The 19,052-nt window shown below is 42.6% G+C and overlaps 1 protein-coding gene and 1 long non-coding RNA gene across 29 annotated transcripts in view; both read left to right on the plus strand.

Moving 5' to 3' along the window:
- The window catches only part of NRXN3 (neurexin 3), a 1,197,396-nt gene that overhangs the window by 865,226 nt on the left and 313,118 nt on the right, over window positions 1-19,052 (plus strand). The gene's annotated exons all lie outside the window — the stretch shown is intronic.
- The window catches only part of LOC310766952, a 51,802-nt gene that overhangs the window by 28,914 nt on the left and 3,836 nt on the right, over window positions 1-19,052 (plus strand). The window lies entirely within an intron of this gene.

A 19,052-nucleotide genomic window follows, 5' to 3' on the forward strand; every position in this document is an offset into this window, starting at 1 on the left:
TTTTCTGCAGGTTGGTGCCACCTTTCCATTCTATGTATAGAAGTTTGCTAGGTGGGCATCTGGATCTTCCTTCAACACTGGTGCTGGAACAGTGTCTTCCTCTGCACCTGAGGGCAGCAGAATAGTTTAGGAGGTGCAGGGGAGGCACACAAGTCTCTCCTCCAATATCCTTCCACTACTGCCTGCCTACAGGATTCAGCACCTGAGGCAGTTGCCTCACTCTGCCAAAAGGTAGGGCCAGTGCTGTTCCTGTCCACACCCCATACAAGAACCTCACCTCACCTCATATAATCCAAGGCCTTTCAAGCAGGTAGGGGGACACCAAAGCAGCTCCCTGCACTTATGGCTTCCATTTATTTCTAGAATACTTCTGGGATCAGTGGAAAGTATCTGGTGCTTGGTCCACTTCAGAAATGCATCTCCCCACCTGAAGCTGTGGTTCTGGCAGAGCCGGCTCTGCCATTAGGCAAACTGAGGCAGCTACCTTGCAGGCTCCCTGCCTGTCCTGCTGCCATCATTGGCTGAAATCGCATGAGATCTCACAAGCATGCAAGATCTTACCCCAATTGGGTGAGCTCTTGCCTGAAATTGCGGCAGGGCAAAAGGAGAAATGGAACTGGTGGTAACAGGTGTGGCAGTGGCAGGGCAGGGCAGGGAAAAGCAGAATTGCCCATTTCACCTGAAGTGATGAAACAGGAAGCACTGCCTCTGGGTTGCGGTCTCAATCCTGTCTTAGATGGAATCCCAGGCTCTCTCTGTTTGAAGTGTGAGAAGTATGATTTTATTTCAACCTATGAATGTGCTACTCACTTCACAGAATGTGATGGTGAAGGCATTGGACTTTTGTGCTTGCTTGGCATTGCTCAAGACAATCGTAGCTATCACTCCTTTTTATTTCTTAATTGGTTAATGTTTGTGAACATAAAGTGCCCCATAAGTACTAAGTACTATCACCGGCACTAAAACTCACTATAAAATTTAAAAGCAGGGAAAAGTTAAACATACGCATTAAATAGCAGAGGCAAAGCAATCGCTAACACATCATTGATTTATTTCAATGCATATGGAAGCCTATAGCATTTGCATTGAACTAGTCATGATCTAGTTGAGCTGGGCAACAATGTGGTTTTTTATCTTTGAGGCAGCAGTACCCAAAAGAGAGGTGGCTTATTGAATCTTCTTGTACATTGAGAAGCACAGTACCAGTTACCTGATAGTGTCTAGATGGGATGATCCAACATCAGTTATTACAGAACCTTTAAGATCATTTAACATGCCTAGAGGTGACAAAGGTTGTGTCCTAATGCTCCGATTCCTACCTACAATCTGGTGCTAGGGTTGGCACTTTGATGTGTATTCGTTCTCTTTTTGACATTCAATCTTGAATTTGGCAGAGCGGGATTTAGAAATTATTTATCTTTGCATACAGTTATCGAACCATACAATGCGTACAAAAACCATATACTAGATAGTGCCCCAAAATGCACAAATTGGTGAAACTAACATGCAAATATACAGTATGCTGCTTGTGGGGGGGAGTGTATGCTTGTTGATTTGTACAGGTCAATTATTTGCGTATTGGTACACAGGTTTTACTCTTGTTGAATGTAACATGTGAACGCCCCAGTCTGTGTAAGATGTGGTATGTAGCTGGAGGAAGCAGAAGGAGCTGATATATGACCCTTTGTCTTGTGTGATAGATCCCCCCCCCCCCCGTCTTAACCTAAATGATTTGTGGTGGGGAAGAAATGGGTTGGAGAAACAATGACACATACAAAAAGAAGCAGAAAAACAAATAAATGATGGAGGGTAAAAGATAAGGCAGAAAATAGTGTGAATAAAGTCTGAGAGAAAAGAGGCTGGTAGGCTGAGGAGGATTAAGAATGAGGACATGTATTCATAAACTGGAATTGTGAAATGAACATTCTGAGACCGTGAACATATGAGAAGACAAGATTAGGAAGAGAAAGAAAGAAAATGGAAACAAAGGAGAGAGGGTGGGAGGAGAAGCTGCTCCAATTGTGCCTGGTTTGTTTAGGCATTAAAACCAGCTAAGTCTACATTATTTTTTAGGCTTTCTCTTTCGAGAAGGCTGAAAAGGAGAATGATCTTCCAGTTGACTTTATTTTCCTTCACACACAAACACACACAGACAGCACAAAAGAGCTCAGGGTGGGTGGGGAGTTAAGCCAGTGGATATTACTACTACTACTACTACTACTACTACTACTAAAAGGAGACAGGACCAGATTCAAGCATCAGGGGCTGAAATCCGTGTGATCCTCAAGTTCATAGCAATTTCCCCAGGAGACTGTATCATATTCCAGCAAGCTGGAGGATGGCTGGAGGTTGCTATAGCAACAGAAGGCCTGAAAGATTGACTCAGAGTAGCAACAGGCCAGTGAAGCAGCCTAAGTAGGATTTATAGCACATTATAGTGTGAAAAGCAGGAGAAAATTACTGTAAAGGCAGGAATTATAGCACAACAGAACATATCACCTCTGAAATCCATCTTGTTAATTAAAACAGCAACTCTGTGGTAGAGTGCACAATCAGACTGTAAATTTTAATGGGAGATGTTATCGATACTTCCTGATGAAGGGAGGAGTTTCTTAGGCTATGGCATCTCTGTCTAGTTCCATAGCAAGTGCCCATCTCATACTTTCAGAAATTTCTTGCATTTCAGCAGTCATTCAAAGGTCATTTTGACCATTGCTGCTGACCTAGACATCACTATGAAGGGAATGAGCAAAAGTGAACCATGTGGTTATATGCTCCTCCATTTTCTGGTATGACTTTCTGGTGGAGCCAAGCAGATCTGGGCAGAGGAACACCTGCTGTATCCAAACCTCCTCTAGCACAGCAGATCAGGTGTTTGGACTGCTCTGTTAGGCATGTTGAAGACATAGCACATTTAAACACTAAGTTTTTTTTGGATAAATGAAGATTTGAATCAAGTGTTTAGCATCAAAAGTGACACCACTAAAGTTACTTCCATTCCCATTTCACAGTCAAGATCAACTTTGTTACAAGAGACTGATAGCACAGTCATAGTATGGTTTGGCTCCAGTTCATGTACTCTACAAATCCTATGCACACTTTTCTAGGATTAAATCCCTTGAACACAATGGAGCTTTGAAGCAAATGTGCATAGGATTATTCACACTTTTGTACACCACCCTGGAATCTTTTTGACAAAGAAATAAACGTTCCGGGGTATCTGGATTTTGCTGATGGCCTAACTCTTCAAATTGACAAGCTAAATCAGTATGCAAGCAAATACTAAGGTCCTGTCATGAATTAATAAGGCAGAGCATATGAAGAATGAACAAATTGGAAGACTGTCTGGTACTATATAAATGATGGGGTTAACAATAAAATATGAAATGGCAAGTTTAACGAGAATCTAGTCATTCCCCTGTGTATGAAGCAAAATATCAGCACGCCGTTTCTATCAAGTCACCAGCAGAAAAACCACAGAGGATATCTGTACAATCTTGTACTGGTAAGAAATGGAAAACAATTATCTAAGAGAAAATTAACACTTCCCATAAGGATGTGATGGCTGTGTCCAGAGCGATAGGTGCCCCTGAGGAATAACTGTAATTGAATGAAGTAACTCTCAGAATAAGCATTGACCCCTTAACCTTGTTTAAGAGCTAGCATTCCTGTTGGATTCCAGAAAAATAGTGAACGTCTGTGGTGAATCTGGATTAGTTTGAGCTGATTTTGCCAAGGAATACATGAGGAATCACTGAATTGTACAGCAGATTCTTAATCCATTTCAGATCCTATATTGTACTAAGCCGCCCACACAATGACCTCAAGGCCTTGTGCATGTTTCATTTATGTCCCACGTAACCAGGTGACCCTGATTTGTATATTTGGCTTTTCCTAGAGTCTAGTCAACAGATCTCTGGATAAGTCTATGGAGTCCAAGCTGATTCAGTGGATCCTCAAAAAAAATAATACCCAGTTTGTGCTGGAATTGGGTGAAACTGCAGTTTGGGACTAGATGGTTATTGTTTTCAAAATAGTCTAAGCATCTCAGAAATTTACTGAGTATGAAGTAAATGTTGTGCCAAGGTATTATATGGCTCAGAAAAGGTGAGATAGCTGGTGTAGTGGAACCAGAATAACAGTTCAATAACAGTAGGACAATCTGAATACCTCAGACTACTTCAGACTATTTATCAGTCCTGTTGTTTGTGCAATTGGCAGGCAAAGAGTGGACTTTTTATGCTTGCTGGGCCTGGCTTCGGCTTCACAAGCTACCATATAGGGTATACATTCTGTCTCACCAAAATATCAGAGGAATGAAATGCATATATACTGCACTTTATAATTACAGGATTTTTTTTGTTTTTTTGTTTTTGTTTTAAAGTAAGACGTATTAGAGATACCAAAATATCCATCCCATTTTTTTTACAATAAACAAGGAAAATACGTTAGAAGGAAGGAAGGAAGGAAGGAAGGGACCAACTCTGTGAACTGCAGTTTAACTTGCATTTTTGGTTCAATGCATATCATGTTTAAGTTTACCCTGATCTCTCATTACATAAGAATGCCAAAGAAGCTGGCTTTGGACATTCCATTGAGAGTAACGTGCCTGCACTCCTTTTGCTATTGATTTGAGGACTCATTTCAGTACTGTTTAGACTCCCCATTCCATTGTTATGTGGTTTCTCTTGCTAGCCACATGAGTACAAATGTATTTCCTAGAGGTCTTTGAACTGCAGATACTCATTGTTTGCTCAAATAGCTCTGGAGTGTGGCCAGTAAAGAAGGCGCTGTGCAAACCCTGGTAATCACACTTATTTAATTGGTTGCATTTTACGCTAGGATCTGCAATCAACTGCCTGCTTTGGTCTGACTTCCTTAACAGTATGTTTTCTGTTGTGTAATTCCCAAAAGATTTAAGAAATCTGACCTCTCATTAACCTGATAATTGAGGCTTCGGTCATGGAATAAATACTACCAGGATTCTCTTCTTCATAAACCACATTGGAATGGTTTTTCCACTACCCTCATTCACGAAAACTAAATTTTCACATGGGGAAATTTCTTCTATAATCTATATGGGATTTCACTGTCCTGCTAACATATAGGTTGTACCTCAAAACTTGCTAGGTCAGACTATGGTTCATTGTACATACATATCAGTTTTCTGCTAGGAAAATGTAAACCTGTTTTCTGTGGAAAGGCAATCTCTGATCAGCTTGCAAATGTTTCTTTTGACATTTAGATAAACAATTTAAAATGAAAAACTGTCCAGATTAGACTTCTTCACTATCGGGTCAGTTATTTTTTAACATCATCAACCTTATATCATACCTTATGTACCTTATACAAACACACGCTCAGCCTTATATAAATGTACACACCCTCATCACATTACATCATTTCCCTGATTTCCTGAAATGTGCTCACTGGCACACACAAACATATAAATGACCTTCTGGATGGCTATAAACTATTACAAATATGGATTTTATGTCATACAATCTAAATACCACTTGATTGTAAGAAAAAAACTAAAAGCAGCTGATTAGCCACCAAAGCAAAACTGACTCATGTGACCAGCATCATGCTAATGATTAGCTGTATATTCAGCATGTTAATGCACCCCTTAAGGAATAGTTCACTTGTCAGTTCAAAGGCTATGTATGCATTGGAATGAACTTCATCCAAACATGGAGTTTTGCTGATTGGATTTGCATTCCCACTGTTGAAGACTGCCTGCTTATTTGTTGGTTGGAAATGTGGCATCAAAACCATGTAACCCAATTCTCAACATGCACGCAATTTTCCTTTGCGTTAACTACATGTTCCAAACACCTGGATTTTGGGCCAGTACTTTTCCCATCAGAGCAGTGCAGAATTTTCAGAATACTCTGTCTGTGTGTGTTGGTGGTTCTTTCCTTCCACTGTTGGTTCCATGGCAGCAAAAGGTGCAGGCGGCAGAAATCCTAGGTGAGGAAGGAGGGTGAGCAGAGAAAATGAAAATCAGCACCCCTCTCCTTATTAATGATTTGCAACCCTAAACGGTAACTATTTATAAATGCCAATCCCAGTACAGGGTCTGGCTTGTTGCGTGGACAGAGGCAATTCACTTAACCTTTCCGAGTAAGCATAATGACATGGCTTTCTCACAGGGGTATTGTGAAGATTAGTTAATTAATGTTTGTACCAAGTGCTAAATGTGAATTTAATTTGTAGCTATTAAAGTTCCCATTGGTACTGGTCACAGGAGGAAGGTATACAGTCCCAGCACTGTAAATTTCACCTTTTATCATAATACTATGCTGTTTTCCAAAACCTTAAGAGTGTCCTAGTTGTTGGATTTCTATTCCTCTCACTGTGCAGATATGTAGGATTGGTTCATCACATGTCTGTGTTATGCATTCCAGCACCGACTGTTGGAATCACGGGAGCAGATGTTTGCTGTACTCTGTTTCCGTTTGTTTTTGCTTTCACTTCTGACTTCTCTCCAAGGAAGACCAGAGAGAGGAGACATGTTTTCTTTTGTTCTGCCTTATGCTTAATAAAGTAGCTTTAGTTCTTACAACCTCAGCCTCAGTGTAGGAATAGTGGTCTGGGATATTAAAGCTTCATAAACTTTCCTGGGATCTTCACATGAAGGGCGCTATACAAATTTAATTAATTCAATAATAAGATGACATTGTTGTTGATGATGTTGATGGAAATCAATGGAAATCAATGGAAATCAAGGGGAATGTTCAGATCAACTCATCCAAATGCACACCGCTCAGATTTTATAAATACAGTGGTACCTCGGGTTAAGTACTTAATTCGTTCCGGAGGTCCGTTCTTAACCTGAAACTGTTCTTAACCTGAAGCACCACTTTAGCTAATGCGGCCTCCTGCTGCTGCCGCGCTGCCGGAGCAAGATTTCTGTTCTTATCCTGAAGCAAAGTTCTTAACCTGAAGCACTATTTCTGGGATAGCGGAGTCTGTAACCTGAAGTATATGTAACCTGAAGCGTATGTAACCTGAGGTACCACTGTATGTACATGGTTAAGTCAAACCAGGAGCTCTCACACTCCCTAAGTCACAAATAGCAACCAAATGTTTTTGCAGATAATAACGACAAACTTAAAACTCACTCTTAAACAAGCATCAATTGTCCTAGATGTCGGAACAGGCAAACCAAAAGGTACCTTTCGCAGCTACAGCAGCACTATGTGAGCTGCCTTTCTGTGGGCATGTTTCATGGTGCTGTAGTAACATTTAAAAGTCTAGAAGCACGTGAGTGAGATCAGTCACATGGCTTTTTAGCATGGGATTCTTGTGCCCCACTTGCACAATTCAGAGGGGGCCGCGAACCAGGCAGCCCCGCAGAGATCCCTCTCTATGGTGGGGGCTGGAGAGCGCAGAGAGTGCAGAGCACCCTCCGTGTCTTGCCTCTGCCTGGCACACGAGTGCCTGCCCGCCGGCACACACTGGCCCCAGACGCTGGCAAATAGCGTTTTGCCCCTGATTCCCTTGATGGCATCTATTTTCTGCTTCAGGATCTGCACAACCGACTTCACCTCTTTGGTTACAGGCCTATAATTGCTCCATCATTCGGGGTTTGGGTTCCATCTCTCTTTTTCAGAAGACCTTTTGCAACTGTGTCTATTTCCAGAGGGTCTGTCATTCATTTATTCATGCATTTATTAAAATTTTCTAATAAAATCCAGAAGATTTGGGCATGGCCTTTTCTCAGAAGGGTAGGTGGTGGAATAGCTTTCTGACCTTTATTATAATGAAAGCATAATAAGAATCAAAGCATGTTTATGGAGCTGGTAACAACATAATATTCCCATCTCTTCTCCCCTTATATCCCTTAATTACTTTTTTGCCCATTTTAAACAGTTCTTCATTCTACTCTCCTTTTCTGTTTTTCCAAATTGTTCTTCCTCCTGTATTAAAAAGCAAGGCTGTTCTTTCCAAAGCAGCGATCCAGTTCTTCCTAGCAGGTTCCCGCAGCAGCTGATGCTCAGTGGTAGCAGCAATGCCTGGAGGAGCATCACTTGGATAGGTTCATTTGTTTCCCATTGAGGTCAGTCTGGTGAAGAAATGCCTAATTGCAACATCCTAGGGCTCTGCATTAGCTACAACTAGCAGAAGAGGAAGAATGCTTTCATTTAGCTACCCTTTGTACTCTTAATTTCCGTTAATAGAGCCTGTAATGGAGTGACTGGGAGTCACGGAGGTAGTACAAAGCGCAGTATTTTATTTTGCTACCAGCTATCTCGCATTTATGCATTTGGAGGGCAAGTATTTTGCAAGAGGGGAGAGGAAGGAATTGAATACCTAAACCCGAGGACTTGCACTTCAAGAGTGCCAGGCAAATTAGAATCTTCAATATCTGAGGCTGTTCTCTGAAGAAAGACTTCATTAACTGAAATGGATCTGAAGCATCCGTTCAAAGACTGTGAGCTGAATACCAAAGAGCGCAAAAGCGAAATAACGGCTTGATGAGTGCAAGGCAATGAGTGTTTTCTTCTGAGACAATGCCCAGAGCCTCATCCCAGCTATTGTACTTACTCCTCACCCTCTGCATTAGCACTGAGGTTGGGATGACTCTTCTCCAGCAGAAATAGTCCCTAGTACAGAAGAAATGGAAGTGAGAGCTGGACCATAAAGAAGGCTGATCGCCGAAGAATTGATGCTTTTGAATTATGGTGCTGGAGGAGACTCTTGAGAGTCCCATGGACTGCAAGAAGATCAAACGTATCCATTCTTAAGGAAATCAGCCCTGAGTGCTCACTGGAAGGACAGATCGTGAAGCTGAGGCTCCAATACTTTGGCCACCTCATGAGAAGAGAAGACTCCCTGGAAAAGACCCTGATGTTGGGAAAGATGGAGGGCACAAGGAGAAGGGGACGACAGAGGATGAGATGGTTGGATGGTGTTCTTGAAGCTACCAGCATGAGTTTGATCAAACTGCGGGAGGCAGTGGAGGACAGAAGTGCCTGGCGAGCTCTGGTCCATGGGGTCACGAAGAGTCGGACACGACTAAACGACTAAACAACAACAACAACAGAAGAAATGGGACGCTGGTGGCGCTGTGCTCTAAACCACAAAGCCTAGGGCTTGCCGATCAGAAGGTCGGCGGTTTGAATCCCCGCTACGGGGTGAGCTCCCGTTGCTCGGTCCCTGCTCCTGCCAACCTAGCAGTTTGAAAGCACGCCAAAGTGCAAGTAGATAAATAGGTACCACTCCGGCGGGAAGGTAAACGGCATTTCTGTGCACTGTTCTGGTTTGCCAGAAGCGGCTTAGTCATGCTGACCACATGACCCGGAAGCTGTACACCGGCTCCCTGGGCCAGTAAAGCGAGATGAGCGCCGCAACCCCATAGTTGTCTGTGACTGGACCTAATGGTCAGGGGTACTTTTACAGAAGAAATACTAGGAGAAACTGCAAGGTTTTCCTATCAGAGGCAATCAGAAAAGCAGAGAACACCTCTTTTGCCTTATATTCCAGTTATTTTACCCCATCCTGGCCCTCAGGACATTTTTTGCACAAGTAATAACTCGGATATAGTTTGGAGAGTTTCTGTTCACTTAAAAGCTGGCAAAAAGTCACTGCTTTTTTCTCTCCCCCTTCATACAATACCTTCTAGTGCAGGAGTCACCAGCATGGTGCACCTGCATACAATTGAGCCTGTGAACTCTTCCCCTGCTGCTCACAAAGCTGCTGCCCCCCAAAATGAGGTCAGTTAGTTTTTTCTTCCCTGAAAAGTCCATAGAGTTGAAAGAGGAAGTAGGAAGGAGACCATTCCTCCAACTTCCTACTTCTCAGCTCTGTGCATCTTAAAGGCTCACATTAATTCTGTTGGCTTTCATTCAGATTCCTTGGACAAGTGAAGTGTGTGTCTGTACACTTTCGCGCTTTCTGTCTCATAGGGAGGGGCTGATCCAGGAGAGGGGAGAGAGAGGTGATTAGAGGGGGTGGCACCCACAATCCTGATTCAAAAATCCAAATGTGCCCACAGTTAAACAGTTAGCAACCTCTGCACTAGTGTCACTGGAGAGAGAACCACATGGAGATAGTGAATGAATGAACTGGCAGGAAGAACAATAATAATGAATAACATTAGCATTCTATACAGTGCTTCAGAAAGAGTTCAAAGCATTTCACATGCATGACCTCAGTAATCCATGGAACATCTTCATAAGGAGGCTAGCATAGTTATCTCCTGCTGCAGATTGCAGGGGGTCGGGATAGCTCAGCAGAGGCTGAGATAGTAGCTTGCCTAAGGGCAGCTAGTGAATTCTTGGCAGAGGCAAGATCTGAACCCGAGATGTCCTGGCTCATCTCATTCACCAGCGCACAAATCATGGGAAGAAAAGGCAGGAGGTGTGTGTGCTAATGACATTCAGAAGCTCAACTCCATGATCCTATAAGCCCATCATGACCCCCATAGGCTTCTCTCCTTTCAGCGCTAGGGAAATTCCACCCCCCCATGCATTTGTGCAGTGCTGGTGGTAAAATATGACATGGCATCGTTAATCTGTTTTTCATATGTGTACATGATTTTATTACCTTTTTTCTATTTCAGTTTCAAATGTTATGCAATGTTACTGTTTATGTATATACCACCTTCTGGCCAAACCGCCCCCACCCCCTCAAGACAGCTCACAAAAATAACACACAAATTTGAATACAGAAAGTGCATATAGGGGAATCCTCACTTCTGGTTTCTGAATTCCTGGCTTCTGCTGCCCCACCCCATTCCACCCTGTTCTGCCCCTGCCCCTTTTGGCACCGAAATGGCACATATGCCAGCAGGAATGTGCAGGCTGCTCGCGTGCAAGTGAGGAAGTGCCTGTATTATAAAAACTAAGTATGAAAAAAATCTTAACATTTAAAAACTATATTTAAAATGAAATACATTCAGTGCTTTTTTCTGGGGGGATGCAGGGGTAAGCACACTCCTAAACATTTTGTGAATCTAAGTTTGGCCTCACTGAGGGGCAGTATTTCAATGAGTAGGAAAATGAGAGTACCCTAAACATTTTTTTTTATAGAAAAAAAGCACTGAGTACATTCATATTCTTGCTCAAAAGGCAAAGGGGCTGTTAGAGAGAGCCAGAGTAAATACTGTATTTTTCGCTCTATAAGACGCACCAGACCACAAGACGCGCCTAGTTTTTGGAGGAGGAAAACAAGAAAAAATATATTCTGAATCTCAGAAGCCAGAACAGCAAGAGGGATGGCTGTGCAGTGAAAGCAGCAATCCCTCTTGCTGTTCTGGCTTCTGGGATAGCTGCGCAGCCTGCATTTGCTCCATAAGATGCACACACATTTCCCCTTACTTTTTAGGAGGGAAAAAGTGAGTCTTATAGAGCAAAAAATACGGTACTTAGACAGCAGGTCCTCTTTATAAGGGTCTCAAGCAGGGGGCAAGGCAGTGGAAAAGCTTGCCTTGGTGGTTCCAGCAGTCTCTCTTCTGTAGCAAATCATTTTGGGACTTCTTTTTATTTTAGTTGGAAGTAATGTGCGCATTTAATAAACCTGCACCCAAATACAGGAGCTAATGGAACATGACAAAATTCCTCTGCAATTTCCACGATCATGGTGACAATCTTTGGAGCTCCTACAGTTGTGGATATTTCAGCAGAGTTTTGAAAAAAAATCACTAATGAAAAATTCACTAATGGTTTTTTGGTTGAGGGGTGAAGAGGAGAAGAGTGGTGTGGCATTACCTGTTCTTCATTGCTTTAGAAAGTGGCATGTTTTGTCGAAGAATCAGGATGCTCCCTCCATCCCATACAATGGCATCTTTGGGGACATGCTTTGTGTCTCAGACCTGCTCTAGACGATTTTTGCTGTCTTGTTTATAACCCCTGCCACTTTCAACAAAGAACAACAGCTTGCTGCAATTTAGGCCATTGGGAAGCCTCTTACTAATCCCGCTATAGGACTGTTAGCCTAAGAAAGGAATGTTTGAAAGGGAAACATGATAATGGCATATCTGAACGCGGCTGCACAGAATCAAGGGGCTGGCAGGGAACGGGGCTGGAAGGTTATCTAGCCCAACTCCGTGTGCCGAGGCAATCCTCTCCATATGCAGACACTCTTAATGGATTAGAACCTGTTATCCAGTGCTGCATGCAAGGGGCAGAAGATGGACCAGGAGACACAATACCAGAGTTACCCAGGGATAAGGCTTAAGTGAAGTTAAATACAGCCAGATGCCACAAATATGTAGCAGCCGTGGAGGAAACACAAATGCTGATTGTGGTGCAATTTAAATAGCTTTAAATTGCGAGAAGAAAAATAGCAGAATGCAATTCAGCTGTCATTGCAGTCAGAGGCAAAACTCACAAGGATTTTAACGGTGGTAGATTGCATCTTTAGATTTAATAATAGGGACACTTTTTAACCTTTCAGCACAATTGGGGGGGGGGTTCCAAGGAAGGATATGGAAAGCCTGTCGCAGGATGTTTTTTTACAATTACAATTTGGACCAACGTACAGCAAGTGTTCTTTTCAGTATGAAATTGGATTTCTTTGGGGAGAGGATAAAGCACATGCATAGAATGAGTTGTAGAGATGGATAAAGAGCCAGAGCTCAGCAGCAAGGTACATGTTTTGCGTGAGGAAGACCCCAGGTTCAATCTCTAACACCTTGAGTGAAAATATTACAAGCAGCAGGTGCTGGGAAATATAGCAAGATGGTGACTAGCAGTGCTTTCTAAGGCCTAGTATAAGGCATGAGGTGGCAAACTTGGTGGCTCCACTGTATGGTTATCTCCCTGCAAGGTAGAAAACAAACTAGCACAAGTATTGGACGATAGTCTGTCCCCCTGGCGTGCTCATTATTTTTCTTGTTTGTTTTTATTTAACATGATACCACTCTCCCAGACCCACAGCCTGGAGTGATTCTACCAACTGGTCTTTCTGTGTATGCACATAAGATCAGGTCAGATGCATATCTGGATCAGGCCAGATGCACATCGACTCCAGGATCCTGCACTCACAGTGGCCATCCTGATGCCTAGGGAAGCCCACAAGCAGGACCTGAGTACAACAGCACCCTGTCCAATTGCAATTCCCATCAACTGATTTTCAGGGGGCACACGTTCTTTGATAAGGGAGCTACCAGGTAGCCAATGATAGCCCTATCCTCTGTGATTGTGTCTTATCCCCCTTTAAAGCCATTCAAGTGGGTGCCCAGTACTACATCTTCTGATAGTGAATTCAGTTGTTTTATCTCTGTGTTTTTATGGAGAAATGCCTACGTTTGCCGGTCCTGAATATTCCAAAATTCATGTTTGGCATGGATGTAATGCTAAGCCAAACCATGGCTTAGCTTTTGGAAGGGTGGCAATAGCAGGACCAGAGGTGGCGCAAAATGGCCACGATTTCCCCCTGAGAATACCTACCCACATGCTTGTGTGTTTGGCTTGCTGTTAACATGCAAACCAGATCCATGAATTGGTTCATTTAGCTGGGTGGTCTCTACTCTGGTTGACAGCAGTAGCTTCAACTTCTCCATTTAACCAGAAATGTCAAGGTTTCATCCTGAAACCTTCTGTATGCAAAATGTGTGTGCTGCCACTAAGCACATATGACCCTCCCAATTTGATCAAGGTGCTCATCATCATCATCATTGGGATGACACAATTGGCCATGACAAAGCAATGCCTTCTTTTCGACCCAAATTTAAAGTGGACTAGCTGCCAAGCAAACAGCCCTGAAGTGACAAATTGGAAGACCAGCAGTGCCTAATGAAACTGAGGGGCAGTGAAGAGGCAGATGCAATAGTGCATTTGTGTCCAGGAGACACAAATTAATTCCTTTACTGCTGCCCACGAAACATTCTCTTTCAACATCCATCAAGGCAATTTAGGAATGAGCTTTCATGAAAATATCTACCCCCACCAGGATTCTGATTGTGAGATTGTGGGTAGCAATTTGTTTTAATGATTGATTTTGCTAATGCTGAGTTGCCTCCTGGAAACCTAGATGATATCGTTATGCATGGAAAGTAAATTCGTTAGGATTAGTGCAAAGATAAGAATCAATGTTGGGGGAAAGTAGGTGTTCAGCAAGTTCCCAAACCGCTTCCCTGACATGCTGCAGGTACTAAATAGTAAAAAAACCCAACCCAGCCTGCATTCCAAGTTGACTTCATTTCTTCATTATCTGCCATATGGTGTGTTTCGATTAGGTCATTGCTTACCTCCAGCTATGATGGCAGGTGCTTCTTCTGCAAGGGGCTTCAAAAGGACTCCAACTGTAAATCAGCTTCTAAATAAGATGTGACGTACTGTGCAGAAGAATCCATAATTGTGTTGGACGTTGATATTATTAATATTAATATTATCTTCACCGCACATTTCTATAAGGAAAACACACACACATGCAGCTAACAACAATAACAGTGCTCTGCAACAGCACAGAATAGCACATAAGCAAGCAAAATATCACAAAATTGTAAAACAGCAAGAACCAAACAGTTAACTCTCCCCCACCATACACACAAAATTGTAGAACATAGGCAGTGTTTTCCCTGATAACTTAAATAACTTAAGTTGTAACTGCTAAGCTGTGATGATGTGGACTAACTCCTTCTGCTCTTCATCATCATGATCCACAATCATCATCCCAATTGTGTAGCACAGACAAAGTACATGGAGCTCTACAGAGTCAACAGGAGCCTGCCCCAAGGCACTTACAGTATGACAGTGTGTGGCTTAGTCATTATTACCTCCTGCAGTTCAAGTGGGAGTATGTCCAAGTAACAATGTTGAGCACTGAGATGTTAGTAAGCAAACATTTGCATATATGTTTATATATTTTGTTTTATTTTTTCGCTCAGTGATTTGTTTTTTATTAAGCAGTCTTTAGCTAATGAGCCAAGCTGAAAAAGTCTGCAGTATACAGTTGTACTCAATGTGATCGTTAGATATGATAGAGACATGCATGTTCATTCAGAGCAGTAAGTCCCATGGTATTCAGCAAGGTTTACTCCCAGGTAAGTGTGCACAGGATTGCATGCCATTGTTGAAAGCCTGTTGATGCCAGATTTGGTCAAAAGACAGTCTTTACATTTAAATAATAGAATATAAATTCTGCTGGTATTAAACAACAGCTTGCATTTATGTAGTACATTCAAAATGCTAGAAGCTCTTTACATTATCTCAGTCCTTGAACAGTCTTGTAAGCGAGGCCAATATTATTATATTGATAATGGAGACTGCAGCATTGCTGAGCCTGAGAAAGGGGGCCAGGCTGCCTAATGAGTTTATATCATGTGTGTTTTTGCATTTGGTACAACAATAAAGCACCACAGCTTCAAGCAACAAAAAGCAAGCTGTTGGATTCCTTAAAAACAGAATTCCCAGGCTTCTGTGGAAACTTGTAGGCTTCTACAGATAATCCCAGGCTGCAATTCTTGCAGAAGTGGCTACTGGCACATTCTCATGCACATCAGTTTGTCCTACATTTAGCTCCAGCTTGAAAGTGGGGGGAAATGGGGGGGGGGTGGTTGTCCATACAATACTATATGGCCAGGAAGTGCAGAGGTGAGAAAACTTGACATTTACATAATTTTACATTTATGTCTATAGATCTCTACTTTTGCTACTGTTCCTACCCCCAATTCTAATTTGTACAAACACTTAGTGCAGGAGTCCAGTGGCCAATTGTATCCCCTCAACTTTTCTGTTTGGCCTTTGGGACTGTTCCCAGACCACCCCTGTCCTGCAGGCTGTTGCCTCCTTGAGTGCTCCTCCTGCTGGGCTGGAATAGGTCCTTGAGTCATTTAACTTGCATACGTGCCTGGATAGTGGGATGAGTGCAGAAGCCTCTGACTTCTACATGACCGGACCATAACGCACTATACAGACAGAAGGGAGGAATTCAACGTCATTCTAAGAAGGTGGTCATTCTGTCAGAGCAAACGTTTCGGTTTGCCAGACAGAACGATCTCCTCTACACAAGCGGAAGTCCTTCCGCAGGGCTTCTGCTGATGGGAGTCATTCATCATATCCCACCCAAAGAGTCGCATGCATTTTTCCATCCACATTTCCATCTGGTCCTCTCCATCAATGGTATATGGCCTCTGGAAGGTACAATGTGGCCCTCAAGTTGAAAATGGTCCCTCCCCCGCACCCCTGCCTTAGTGCGAGGTTTTAACTGATCTCTTGCTCATTTGTTCATGAACCAAAAGTGACCCAGCAGAGTAGATCCCAACCAGCCTGTTTCTTTTCCTTTGAGGAATGCTTTGCATGTTTCTCTGGCTTCAATTTGGTGCTTTGACATTAAAGAGCAAGAGGGAAAGACCAGGAAAGCACCCAATCATCAGGACAGTTAGAGTCAAGCGATATTTTCTAGGCAGCTGTCGATAGAGTGTGCATGAGATTATTATTGTTTGCAGAGGCTTTATTGATTTTGGCTTTGTTCAAGCCCAGAAATCTGTTTACAGCAGCCTATAAAAAGAGTGGATACTTCTTTTACTGAAGGTTAACATGCTGTGTTTATTTAATTGAATGGAAATGGCTTTTATGTTGTTTAAATGTCATTGTTAATAAATTTTCAAGAGACCCTCGATTCTGCTAGCTGGAGAGAAGGGGGGAGGGGGGAGTCAGAAAACTGTAGCAAAATGCAGTAGCCTGATCTCCTTTTCCCCCATTCAGAAATGTAAAAAGAATTAGAGAGAGACCTGGTGAGAAGGTTGGCTTTTGGAACAGCAGGCTTCATATGAATTAACATCTCTCTTGGATACATATTTTTTCACTTCCTATCCTTTTTCTCACATTATATTCTAGGAAGCTCCCTTAAAGGGTTTTTTAGGTGGAGGGGAAATGAGCTTGTATTTCAGACAGGAATATTATGACTCCTAGGGAATGGTATTGAGGCACATGAAACAGCTTCCTTGATGAAGCTAAGCTCGGGTGGGCCACATTTGCACCGTGCCTTTAAAGCAGTATCATAGCATCTGAAAGCAGACAAGCTTTATCCCAAAGAATTCCAGGAGCTGTAGTTTGTTAAGGGCACTGAGAATTGTTAGGAGACTCCTGTTCTTCTCCCAGAGCTACAGCTCCCAAAGTGGTCTAACAATCAATCCCTTTTCACAGGGATCTCCCGGAACTGTGGCTCTGTGAGGGGAGAAAGTGTCTTCTAGCAAATCCCAGCAGCCTCAACAAACTGCACCCCGCTAGAATTATTTGAGGGCAGCCTTGACTGTTACAAGTGATAAGTGTAAATGTGGCCATGCTCAGTTTCATTACTGGCAGCCAAGAGATGGGCTCCATTATGTTAGAGATGGGGAACAAATTCAGTTCAAATTTTAATGCAAAATTACTCAATTTACACTTCCCTAAAAAATATTCTGTATGCAGAGGAGCATTGGCCCCGACCTGGTGGAACACTCTGTCACAAGAGACTAGGGCCCTGCGGGACTTGACATCTTTCTGCAGGGCCTGCAAGACAGAGCTGTTCTGCCTGGCCTTTGGTTTGGACTCAGTCTGACCCTTATGTCTTCCCTCCCCTTATGGTTTTGATCTATGGGCTACTTTTAAAACGAGGCTGCATTTTAAATTGCAGTTTAACCTGTATTTTAAATTGTTCCCCCCCCCCACTATGTTTTTACTGTAATTTTAATGGTGTTAGCCACCCTGAGCCAGGGAGGGCAGGGTATAAATAAAATTTATTATTATTATTTATTATTATTATTTATGTACTTCGCCCTGAAACAAGTGCAGCTGTGACTGAGATACAAGGTGCTTATTTATTTATTTACCTAGACACTGGCAAATTCTTTGTTATCTAATTAAGGGAATTATTCACTACTAAGGAGATGCTGTTAATGACATCCATGCCACTTTCAGTGTGATATAACAGGGACAAATGAGATGAGTATTCAGGATGACAGTTACAGGTTTTGCAATGTAATGTACACAACCTGTGAAAAAAGGCTCAGTGAGAAAATGTAGTAATCAGAGCAGCTTATTACATACATTCCAAATGCCCTGGAAAAAATGGGACAGCCTGTTTCGTTGTGTGAAATTGTGATGGCCATTTAGGTCCTGTGGTCATTTGCACTCTTGCACTGCGCTGTCACCCCAAGAAGTACTTATTTGGGGCTGTAATTTCATGCAGTGCCCAAAATGTGCATTTTGGGGCACCTTGCAAGATCTTGCCCCACCATAAGTACTTTTTTGGGGTGAGAGCAAGGTGCTGGTCACGTGACTTGCCTGGGAGCACGTCCCAGAAGACACCCATCCCAGTTTTGGGTCTGAAAAAGTTGGATGGTATTTTCCTAGGCAGGTGAAACACTTGTTAATTCCTTGAACAAGACTTAGGGCTCATTCATACTTAAGCTTGTCCCGTGCCTAGAAAGCATGAGTCCAAGTGGTTTTCCACTTGCCCTGTGCTTTCTCCGCATGGGTCTGAGCAGTTTATTCTTTGACGAACTACTTTCCTTGGGAAAACCCACTCTTTAGTCCTGAACCGAAACAAATGTCAATCTGTGGAAAATGCAATTTGTGGAAAACCATTGATGAGCAGTGTTTGGGTTCTGTCAGTCAACCAGCCACAAATCCACATCGTATAGCCCACTATGATAGTTTTCTTTAAAATTTTGCCCAAGTCTCCATTTTATTTATTTATTCATTCATTCATAGCATTTCATCCCGCTTTCAGAGAAAAAAAGGCTCCCATATATTCAATAAGAACAAATATCAATGATAAGCTAATTTGATGTTAGATAATTTTATAGCTGTAAGACTGTATAGACTGTATAGACTGCAAGAAACCCACATGCAGTATGGAAACTTAGTAAGAACAAAGGAAGAGCCCTTCTGGACCAGACCAAAGGCCTATCTAGTTGAGTATTGTGTTCTTGCAGTGGTCAACCAGATGCCTATAGGAAGCTCATAATAAGCAGTGTGGGAAGGATCACAGAAGCCTATGAATTTGTGGGCTAATTGCCAATTTCCCCTTCTAATACTTGCCCCCTACGTCTCATGGCACAGCAACCTCTGTAGCCCCCTTCCGAACTTGGTATGCCTATCAGTGCAAATGGAGAG

The sequence above is a fragment of the Podarcis filfolensis genome (assembly GCF_964270895.1).
Source record: "Podarcis filfolensis genome assembly, chromosome: 1".
NCBI classification, from domain to species: domain Eukaryota; kingdom Metazoa; phylum Chordata; class Lepidosauria; order Squamata; family Lacertidae; genus Podarcis; species Podarcis filfolensis.